At 37.7% G+C, this 12,078-nt stretch overlaps 1 protein-coding gene across 5 annotated transcripts in view; it reads right to left on the bottom strand.

The window, feature by feature from the left end:
* Positions 1 to 6,852, bottom strand: part of CDH18 (cadherin 18) — a 492,864-nt gene extending 486,012 nt beyond the window's left edge. For all 5 annotated transcript variants that reach the window (XM_077181943.1, XM_077181942.1, XM_054641162.2 and 2 more), the window contains exon 1: positions 6,497 to 6,852. The gene's annotated coding sequence lies outside the window, so the exon portion shown is untranslated. The remainder of the gene's footprint in view (positions 1 to 6,496) is intronic.
* Between the last annotated feature and the right edge of the window lie 5,226 nt (positions 6,853 to 12,078).

The following is a 12,078-nucleotide window of genomic DNA, read 5'->3' as shown; positions in this document are numbered from 1 at the left end:
AGCTGAGGTGACTTCTGTCAACTTTGAGTAACTTCTGTTTGCCATGATAATACTTTACATTTATATAACAGTTTTCATTCAAAAGTATTTCAAACTGCTTTGCTTAGTGTGTTTATATAAGGGATAAATTAACCAACCAGTAAATTAGAGTTACCTCTGTAGTGAAGCTCTGCAGAAACTTTGTGCAAGACTCTTACATGGGTTTAATTTTTTATCTTTTACATAAAATTTCACTGATTTCAAGGAAGCAAAGCATACAATTAAATTAAACTGTGTTTTATAGAGGAGAAAAGAGTCTTGCTACTAGGGTGCTTGGCTCCAGCCAAGAAGTGGTCTCTGCTCCTTGCTTCTGCTATACACATCCTGTCATTCCTCCAGCAATTTGTTAGGTATCATTTGAGCCTTTAAAATGTCACATGATCATAGAATGGCTTGAGTTGGAAGAGAACCAGAAGAATCATCAAAGTTCAACTCCTGGTCCTGCACAGGACAACTTAAGAATCACACCATGTGCCTGAGAGCATTGCCCAAATGCTTCTTGAGCTCTGTCAGGCTTGGTGCTGTGACCACTTCCCTGGGGAGCCTGTTCTGGTCTCCAACCACCCTCTAGGTCAAAAACTTTTTCCTAATATCCAACCTAAACCTCCCTTGAGAAGACTTCATGTCATTCCCTCAAGTCCTGTCACTGGTGACCACAAAGAAGAGTTCAGAGTCTGCCTCTCCTCCTCCTCTCACAAGTTCCATCTTCAGTAAGGTGTCCCCTCAGTCTCCTCTTCTCCAGGCTGAACAGACCAAGTGACCTTAGCCACTCTTTGTGTGCCCTCCCCACCCATCCACCTTTCACCATCTTTGTGGCTCTCCTTTGGATGCTCCCTAGTGACTTTATAACTTTTTTTACATTATGGTACCCAAAAATGCACACAATACTCCAGGTAAGACCACCCCAGTGCAGAATAGAGTGGAACAATCACCTCCTTTGACTGACTGGCAATGTTGTGCCTGAGGAATTACTATTAATAATAATGCCATCTCAGCTTTGATGACTGTTCATGTGTACATAATTAATTACTTGAAATGCAAGCAAATCATAGTTAACTTTAGCCACCTTTTAGTAATGAATAAGCCCTCTTCTACAAACAGAAATATAATTTGTACGATGCTGAATTTGCAATGTGCTAATAATATATCTAATGAAGATCATCTTAGAGTTTGAAGCATCAATTATCTATCTAAGAAATAATGCTTGATTTATTCCATATTGTTAGCAATTTCATTATATTGGATGAACTCCTGTTTATGTACATGTCACAATGCCAGGGCCTCCATGAGAATACCCTCTCCCTGGTTTCTGCTGTGAGATGTGACCAGGAATAAGCAAAGCAGGCTCCCACTTAGGGAAAAAAAAAAGAATTTATTAACTAAACTACAAGGAAAAGGAGAGGAAAAAAAAAAACACGCAAGGAAAATGAAAACTTCACAAATACATCTCCTCCTCCTCCCTATCAAATTCCCAATACAATGCATCCCCCAAATCATCAACTCTTGGTCCGGCACCACCCTTCAGAATACTCAATCCTCAGTTCATCAAGAGGAGGAGGAGTCCTTCTTGTGCCAATGGTGACCTCTTCCTTTCATGTCCAGTGCTCTCACCACTGAACATGGACCAGAGCTGCTTCTAGGGTCGACTTTTAAAGATGCTTCGTCCCACTCCAAAAAGGCACAGTCTCTCCTTTGGAACATCTGTCCCCCCCATATTTTTCACCCCCTGGGGCCGAGGGGTACCCACACTGAACCCTCTTGGTCCTGAGGCATTGCCTCCCCCTAGAATGCAGTCCCTGTATCACAAGGAAACATGGCTCTGTCCATGGCTACACAAAAAGAGTCCAGCACAAGCTACGCCATCAAAAAGAAAAGATAGAGTTCTTCTCTATTTCTCTTGTGGCCCATTTCCTCTTATCTCCTCTATATCTCTCTTCTCATTCAACTCCAGGAGGATTAGCATTTGCAAGGTTTCCATCATCCAAGAAAAGGGTTAAAAATCTGAGGCTCTGTCTGTCCCGAACTCCCACGGCTGCCCAGCCTGGCACCTTCTCGCACCCCCCCTTCTCCTTCTCGGCCGGCCAAGCACAGGCACAGGCTCTCTCTCTGTCTCTCCTGGGTGGGGGGTGGCTGCCCGATGCCTCTCAGTGCTCCTTCTCCACCCTTCCATCCTGCAGGGGCCTTCCCCTCCCTTCTGTCCAGGGCCCGGCCTACCTCACCCGGCCCCATGGCTGCCCCTGCCCCGCCCAGCCCGCAGCCGGGCAGGGGAGCTCTGACCCTTTCCCTGACCAGAACCCAAGAGAGCCTCCCAGGCGAGAGCCCTGCTTTAGCCCTGTGTGCTCAGAGGCGGAGCCAATGTCCCAATGGCCACATTAGGTGCCAATATTGAAATCTGAGCATCCATTGGCCTAACCACAGCATCCCAGAAAACATATTTCCTGTCAAACCACCACAGTACAGCAATAAACAAAGTATCTTGAGGTTCTGGTTGGAATTTCTAAATGCTGTTTAGTAGAACAAAGTTCTTCATTGATATGTCATAAGATAGTTGCTATAAGAGGATGCAAAACTAGGTAAAACCCAGAAATAACTTTTTTTTCATTTCAACTTGGCTGGATCATACTTCTTCATTGTGAATATCAAACATCACAAAGTGTGTCAGTCCTTTTTATTTTATTTTATTTTTTTCTTGAATGGAGTTGGTAGTATTGGAATCTCCCTAAGCTAAACAATTTAAAGTAGCAAGTTGGTTTAGGGTGGTAAAAAAATTTACCAATGTGGGATTTTTTTCATTCAAGAATGGCAGGAGTAAGAAAATTCTCCAAAACTGGAACAGGGGGACAATTATTTTGCTTGCCTTTTAACATTCATGTTTCTCCTGGCCTCACCTCAGCATGACATTGCAGTGTAAATGTCTTTTTAAATGTAAATGTCTTTAGTACAGAAACTACCTTTCTGTACTTTAGAACAAATTAAATTATTTTCCTTAGCCTGCAGTAGACTATTCTGTGGTCCTTTCTGAAGAACCCCAAGTTTCACAAGTAATTGTACAAAGTTTACAACCCACAAGAAATAGTACAAACTTCTCCACTGGTTTCATGTCCAGTGATGCAATGAATTTACAGAAACTGAAGGGTAATAGGCAGAACAAAGATGTCGAATTTGGCCCACAGTAACTTCAGTGTAGTTGCTCATATGAGTAAATGTTTTCAGAATTGGAAACTTTTTCACTTTGCGAAATAAAGAGTGATTCAAAAACACTGGTCACAAAACAAGCTGTGTAAGGGAAGATTTTGTCACTTCTAGATACTCTATATATTTATAAGAATCTATGTACTCTAGGTTCTTTTTGGTCCAATATAACAGCGCCCAACTGAATTTTATTTTTTTTTAAGCTACTTGCACCATTATTCACAGTTATTTGGATAAATAGACTTTGGCTTCTTGGACATAAGCGATGATTCATATTCATATTAGTAATCCCAGGGATTACTTCAAAATTTTTGCTGAATGTGTTTCCTGCTTCTCCTTTATGGGACATAAAGTAACTTCTACACATAACCATTAATTGATAGTAAAAGTTTTCAATTATGTGCAATAAAAATACACAAAACAAACAGAACACTCTCTAACAAATGAACAAAAAACTAGAGAGATTGTTAGTTGCTCTGTATTATTAAAATAATCTACACTCAAAATAAATTATTTCAAGAATAATTTCTTTTGGTAAAAAAATCTAGGAACTAGCTAGTATCTTTGTGTTGCAGCTTGCTGTGTGATAGCATAGGAGGAAAGAGCCCCCTAATGGCTTTAAGTTAGCTAGGAAAAACAAATTTTGCATTCTGTGACTTCAAGCTGGAAAGGAATACAACATTAATTTCCAAAAGGTCAAATTAATCTTTTGAGAAAAAGGTGACATAACTGAATCAGTTTAAAGTGTTGCAAAAAGTCCAGATTAACACTAACAACATCAAAGACCTGAAAGAAAATGCACAGTTTGTAATATACAAACTCTTAACTCCTTCTCATTTGTGTATTTTTCATGTAGTTTTTCTGGATCTGACAAAAGAAGATGATTAAAATATTTAATGTGGAAATGAATAACGTATCTTGTGAGAAGAAAAATATGAAGGTAAGCTTAACTAATTGTTTTGGTTTCTGATTCTCTTTTGAGCTTTAAATAAATAAATTTAAGGTTCAAATGAAATATTACCATTACCGTTGCAAAAAAACCTGACTTTTTAGTGTTATTTGGAGTTTCATGGCTTAGATGTAACCTGAATAATAACAGACATTAATCTTGAGGGAAAAAAATTGCTGTCTTGGAAATCACAGAATTACCATGATTTTTTTTTCTAATCAGAAAATTCTAAGGTATATTTAAAGAGAACAGTATAGTGAACAAAACTTTTCAGAGAGAAAAGAGAGATATTATAAGAGCTGTAGGAAAGCTTTTGAGCATAAAGGACTTCTTTTGCTAGTAAAACTGCACATGAAATATACCGAGGCAGGCCTTGAGCTTTGTAAGAATACAAAGTGAATTAGACATTCAATTATCTTAGCTCTTTATAAAATACTGTCTATGCTTGGTAAATCTAGCTTTCAATACCCATGTCTTTGTCTCAGTGTTACGATTTGCAGTCAGATAATTAAAATATAAAGGGTTTCCTTCCATTATTTATGGTCAGATTCTGCACTCTGACTCCATAGTCAATGTAGGGAGTGCTCACCTTTGTCAGTATTTTATGGAGTAAAATACCACACAATAAAGCTATGGTGGCAAAATGTGCCCCCAAGAGAATGTCTGGCTACCTGGAAAGAGTTTCAGAAGGAAACATCAAAATTGCTGACATTTGTGTATATAAGAAATAACATAAACCCTATTCATTATAGATGATACAAGGTATTAAAATAGCACCAGTGCTATAGTTTAAGTAAGCCTTTAGTTTGGGGTCATCAGTTTAGTTCCTGTTTTGCCAATGCTTATTCATATGATACATTATAGCAGACAAAACTTTCTCTTAAGCATTGTGTATTTTTATCCTTGTGGTCACTTAGATACCCCTTGAAATAATTTTTAGTTTGTAAAAAATCTTTACATACCGAAGGTCCTCAATTCTTATATATCTTTTAAGAATGATAAATAATCATTTTGACAATTCCACTTCTCATTTGGGTTTTTGAGAAGACATTAATTATTTCAGTATGGTGTTTTATGGAAATTTATTAAAAATTTCTTGGTAAAGGAAGTGAAGAAAGTGTTTTTGTGTAGTTGTGATTCTTTAGTCATTGGATAAATTGGATTACATGTAGGTCCACCTCCTAGCAGCAAGACCTTGCTATAGGCAGTTTCCTAACTGGCCAAAGCATTGGAACACTGTACTTGGCTGGGTCAAAGTTTACTTAAATGCTTGCATAAATAGATTGATGCCTCTACTTCACCCAGAGGGAATAATCACAATATGTGGCATATGAAAATCTCTGCAGTATGGAACAAGGAGCAGAGTGCACAAACTGATGAGGAAGGTGGTGCACGTTGTCACAGCTGGAAGCAATGTGCTGCTAATGAAGGAGCTGTCTTAGCGTTATGCTCCTGTGGCCTGTAAACACCCAGTCAATCAACTTCCTGACATACTTCAAATCCAAAAGCTGGGTTATTTCAGATATAGTCTATCACCTTTAAAATCACAGCAATCTATCAGAACCTATCACCTATGACAGCAAAACCACTTAAAACACAGCTGAAGGAAATAAATAGAAACTTTATGTGGAGCTCTGCAGTTAGGAGACAGTAGAGTCAATGTCATAGCAAAACAGGCAATCAGTCCATGGGATGGCTGCTTCAAACATACAGTACAGTGTAACAGAACATCCTAGGTTTCATATTTCAAGTCATAAGCCTTGATCTTTGCTTTGCAGGCAGAATGATAGCAATGAGTACTATATAGATAAAAAATGGCAGTCTAATGATAAATTATTTAAGGCTGACCATATTTGCTCAGCAGTGGCATGTTTGCAGTGAAAAGACAGATACTATTTCAAACTGCTGACAAGCACTGAGAAATCCTTCAGGTAAATTCTTTCTACCTGGCATCACAATATGTACACTAATGGATCAATAATATGGGAGAGCTTGTGTGCCATTATTACTCCAGACTGTTAAGCATGTGTGGGACAAGTTACATTAAAACATCATCCAAGTAGTTAGAAATGATCTTTTCTGTTTCATTCCATTCACCTTAAGGGTTAAGCACGATAAATGCAATGCACAAACCATGTCCTGTGAATTGTCTTTAGGGGTACATAACAATTGTTACATACAGTCTGCAAGTGAAAGAAATACAAGTGCAAAAATGCATTCTGAGAATAAATGCCAAAGCTTGTATTTAACATGCAAGATACAAAAAGAATAATTCCTTTCTTATCTGCTCAGAAAAGCAAATGATATTATCCTTACCTGGAAGATCAAACTCTGTATATCATCAATAATATGTGAGGTAAGGGGAGAGAATGAATTTTTGTCTTCCGTAATAAGCCTTTCTTCAGAGAAGCAGAACATGAGAGATGTAATTGTAAGTGAAACGAACTATTCCAAGATCCAGTCTGTCATCAGTTGCACTGGCTTAGAGCTGGCATCCTCTTGCAAATGAAAAAAGGGTAGCTCAGCAAGTTCTCCACTGAAGGAGCTCAATATCAGTGTTATCAGGCACCAGCTGTCACACGCTGATGCTACAGTGGGTACGGTCTCCCTCTATTGCACGCTTTCTCTCGCTTGCTCTCCCTCTCTCTCACCCTGACGTTCACTCAGCTCTGAATCTGAGCTCCTTCTGCTGCTGTATAATCAATCTAGCCTGTCTCAATCTAATAGGCCTCTCTTTAACCAGCCAATCAATAGCACAGATTCCGCTGCTGCTCCCCAGGGTCTTTACCAGGAGCAGTACAAACAATAAGAGTTTGGCCAGCAGTTTAACTAAGTATTTTTTCTTTATTTTATCTCTGTTAAAGAAAAATTGTTTAGGAGAGCCCAGATCCAAAGCTATCTTTCTCTGTGTTTTTCATGATAGTTATATAAACATGCACATTGCATGCAGTAGCATTCTGAACACTTTAAAATTTTTACCCATTTTACATGTTTTAGAATGCATATTTAAAAAGAAAGAAAATAAACACACACTCCCCCCACGGTGCAGTCTAGAAATGAATCTGCATGCCGAGCCTCAGGCTTTGTGGTCTGAAAAACCCAGTTGTGTGTTTTGTAACTGGAATTGTTTATGGCAATTGTGGAAATTTAACATAAACTAAGAATCAGGAGAATTGGGCTTCACAGACTGTGTTCCTAACCCCTGTCAGCTTGAACTAACTTCATCCCTACACTATCTGTGTTTCACCTTGTGTGTCTTGTAGGAGGTTATGTGGGTTTTGTTCTTTGTTTGTTTGGGGGTTTTGTTTATTTCTTTGTTTGCTTGGAGGTTTGTTGTTGTTTGGGGTCTTTTTTTTAAGAATTTGTATGGAAACATCATAAATTCAGATACAGGAGGTGAAGATACAGTATCTATTCAGCAGATTCACATGGGACTGCTAGAATAGTGGTCAGAGTTAACTGATAGCAGCAAATATCTGCAGTATGCTACAAGCACGCCTTATCTTACTCTGCATTTTACTCCCTACATATGCAAGAAGTATACTATCAAAATAATTCAGGAAGGATATTGTGCAAAGTAAGTATTTTTATGCAATAGACTTGCATGCTTTTTCCATTTTTCAAAATTTAATTTTATTTCATAATTCAGGGACACTAAATCATCAGGACTTGATTTAAGGCCCACTCACTCAGGTTGCAGGTGAATATTATGAACCAAATCTCATGCTCAAGCAAACTGTGGGAGAGTACCAACCATCCTCTGAAGTCCAGAAGGTAGGTTACATCAGTCACAGGTGTTTCTGCATGGCAGAACATTGACACTATTGTGTCACAAAAACATGAATTCAATGCATTCAGTGATTTTCCAGAGAACATACTGTCCCATCTTTGCTGGTTCCCTCATATATGATTCTTGCAGAAATTCATCTGAATGTGGAAACAAAATGACAGCTTTGATTTTCTAACTTTTCAGTGTTTGGATTATCCATCAGTCTTAGGATCTCTCAATAGTTTTATTGCATTAGGACTTTGTCACTCTGGTCCTGTCCTGAGAACAGAAACTTGCAATCCTGATGTTTATTCCGTGGCTAAAATTGCCTCCTTAGAGAGCTAGCATACGTCAAACCTTTTACCGAAGTATGAACACTGTAGCCTAACATCAGAGTCTGGCATAAGCATAAGGAGGTAAATGTACTCATAATTAAATAAGATTTTCTTGTGACAACCTTGTTGATAGTCATTTCCACTTAACTCATGGGATTTCTTGTACAATCTTTCAGGAACGGTCAAAAAGGGTTTCTCCTTTCCAGTCCCTTTATCAAAAAATCTCTTACTAAACTCATATCAGGTAGTTTCTGCCTTATATAACCTACCTAGCAGACTATCCAGACTTCTTTGATAAACAAAAACTGGTGCTATTAAGTCATCAATTTTCTGTAAGTGTCTTGAATTACTAGTCAAAGACTGAAGAGGAAAAACAGCAAGAAGGAGACCAGCTATTAAACTGGAGTTTGCAATACATGAAGGGAATATATGGTGCTTATAAACAATAAGAGGTATCTCTAAGCCCATTCAGAGAAATGGAGCTACCAGGAAAAAATTCCATTTATTCTGAGTGTTTACACAAGAGTGTGTGTAGGGTAATGTGATGACAGAAAATATCAATACATTTATGCACTTGAATCTCTTTCAAAGCACATACCAAAAAAAAAAAAAAAAAAAGGAAACAACCAATGAAGTCGTATTATTCACAGCAAGTTCAACTCATCTATTCTTCATGTGAAATATCACAGTATCAACTAACAATCTCTGATTTCCCAGATGCATATGGAATACCTCATTAATTGCAGCCTACAAAACACATTTAACAGATGTCTCAAGTGTTTTGAGTGCTCTGGATCAGCTAAGTGATTTTCATGGATAGAGAAAAAGATTGACATGAGAAAATAAAATGAAGATCAATAGAATTGTATGAATGTAGATGTGGTGGTGGAAGTGTGAGAGTCTGTACAGGCCTGCAGGATGGAAAAGGGACAAATAGGGTGTTCTGCCCTTGAAGGGAGGGTGGGAACAGGGAGGTGTAGGACAGGACTTAGTTTTTTGTGGGTCTCAGAGAAAAAGGTCCAATAACACATGGTGTAATGAAATAGCTGTTTAAATAGGAGATTATGAAGAAGACTATAGATCCTTGCATTCCTTGAGTCCTGACAACCCTTCCTTCATACAGCACAGACCAAGGGCAGACTTTCCTACAGCACCATGTGCCAATTCCATTCATTGAGAGGTCCTTTTTTCCCTTCCATGTTGGAGAACCCTTTATTTTGCATAACAAAGACAGCCACATACCATCTCCTGATATTTTGTAGTGATATCTCTGTCTGTCCTAACACTCACCTGCACAGCAAAAACTGGTGGGGGAGATGCCAACAGGGGACAATCCCTTAAAACAGCTGCTCACATTAGCATTAGGGCTGCTCAAGCTCTGAGCCTGGGGCCCAACAGAGCAGGCATGGATTATCCAGAGCCACTGTGTACAATGCAGTGTTATCCACAGGGCTCCCAATACAGATGGGAGGAGCACTGTTGCATGTATTGGAGTAGGAGCTCACTTTCCAAGTGAGCTGATATTCTTTCTGACTCCTTTCTGCAGCTAATCAAATCTACTGCATGCAAACCAAACAGAATTATACGTGAGCTAGGTACTACTGCAAAATTGTGCATTGTGCAGTTTGATATTTTAGTGTCTGGTTTTTGTTTTCAGGCAAAGGCAGGATTGTCAGGGTCACATTTTTAGAGGATGACTGGGAATCTCAGCAACTGGACTTTTATATAAATTATAAATTAATGATTTAAAAACTATTTACTGAAATAATAATTGCATTTTAAGAATACAAATGTTATCACAGAGTTGTCCAAAGGTAGCTTTAGATTCTACATAGCTCTGTGGAACTTTCATTTATACTAAATGTATGTGGAAATACCTCTTTGGCCTTCATGTATGTTGTGAAGTATGATAAATTGTTTCAAGAATGAATTGATTCAACATATCACATCATGATAATTCTAGAACTGCACTTATTTATTTTCAGTGGATAAAAGAAATGGTGGTTATCTAGTTAATATATGTTTAATACTGAAGGAATTCATGTTGAGAAGCGTGTGAAACATTGAGCTAAATAATGTCAAAGTAGCCTAGAAAAAAAGGCACACTTTATAAACTTTATTAAGAAGCTCTGGGCATCCATCTGGTTTTCATTTTATTTTGCTTGTTCTGGGGAAAAGTAAGAAGCAATTATGTCATAGAACACTTCTATTTGCAATCACCATCTTATCAAGTATAATTCTGTATGAGAAATTGTTTTTTCACTATTTCAGATTCAACTAGCAAGAGGAAATAAATGTGGTTCCTACAGAATGACTCCAAAAATAATCAAGGTAGTTCTTCTCTATCCAATGATCAAAGGAGAGTCAGAATATTGAATATGCAGCTTCACGAGACTGCCTCTTGTGAACATCTAATAACAAGTAGCAGATTTACCTATAAATAGAGATGCCTTTGATAAATTCCCTCAAAGAAAATAAAAAGTCAGGATTCAATATTTTGCACCTTTCACAGGAAAGAATTAAACGGGCTTCCTAGATTGCACATAAACACTGATTCTATTGATTCTATTGCTGAGTGCAGCATTCAGGTTTCAAGTTCTGCCAAGCTTTAACACATTCTTAAAGTTCTCAGGCTACTCACAGGCTGGAAATTAGGCACTGCATATTCAGCTATTCAATGTAGAAACCTAAAGTATTATTCATTTTTACTGATGCTTAAGAAAAGTCTTTTTCTGACAGTAGAGGGAAAAAATACTTGTTTCAAATTCTCAAATGTAAAGGTACAAGTGCTGAAAGACAAATGAGATAATGATTCTTTGTGTTCTTTATAGTATTTGTCATTATTCCTCAGTGATGCCAAGCAATAGGACAAGAGACAATGGGCAGAAACTAATGAAACCTGAATATGAGGAAAACTTTATTGTGAGAGTGATCGAGCACTGGAACAGGTTGCCCTGAGAGGTTGTAGACTCTCTCAAAGTAGAGATATTCAAGAACTCTCCGGACACAATCCTGTGCCATGTGCTCTAGGACAACCTTGCCTGAGCAGGGAGGTTGGACCAGATGACCTACTGTGGTCCTTTTCTTCATAGAATAGGAAACTGTTACAATTTAATTAGAGTATTTTTTTCTATTTTAAGATATAGAAGCTAGTATTTAAGTTTTAGAGATACTCAATTCGGTTTTGGTAAATGTGCTGGTGAATTAGAGAAGGTAAATATCCATTTATTAAAGACTTTTACTTCAGCCATGAAAGTTATGTATATCAACATGATATAATGTAATGCATGTCCATAAATCACAATATACCTTATTTTCTATCTGAATGCTTTAGTGAACTTCAGGGTGAGCATTGTTATAAAAGTGCAAACCAATTTAAATGAAATTTTTTGTAGTCATCACTGTTAATATTTATAATATCATTGTTTTCTTGGTCAGACAAATAATTCACTAAAATATGATGCAAAACTAAGTATGTAACATTTCTAGGACTATATTTGCCTTCTCTGTGTAAAGGTCATCCACTCCATATTTTTGAACACTTCTCTGGGAATTTACCAGACCTACTTTAAATTGATGTCTCTCTATGATCTATTTAAGACAACAGAAATTGATCTTTTTCACAGAATTCAGAATCTTCAAAGGGCCTCACTGATGTTAGTGAATGAAATGGGCTGTGCTATTCTCAAAGCCTGATGAAATGGAAAAGCCCATAACCAAACACCTAGGGGTTTTTCTTCCTCAGCAAACATCTAAATTTTTTTCTTCCTCTGAACATCATGTCCATATCTAAT

Source organism: Agelaius phoeniceus, chromosome 1, assembly GCF_051311805.1.
Source record: "Agelaius phoeniceus isolate bAgePho1 chromosome 1, bAgePho1.hap1, whole genome shotgun sequence".
In the NCBI taxonomy this organism is placed as follows: domain Eukaryota; kingdom Metazoa; phylum Chordata; class Aves; order Passeriformes; family Icteridae; genus Agelaius; species Agelaius phoeniceus.
This window is presented reverse-complemented; position numbering and strand designations above follow the sequence as displayed.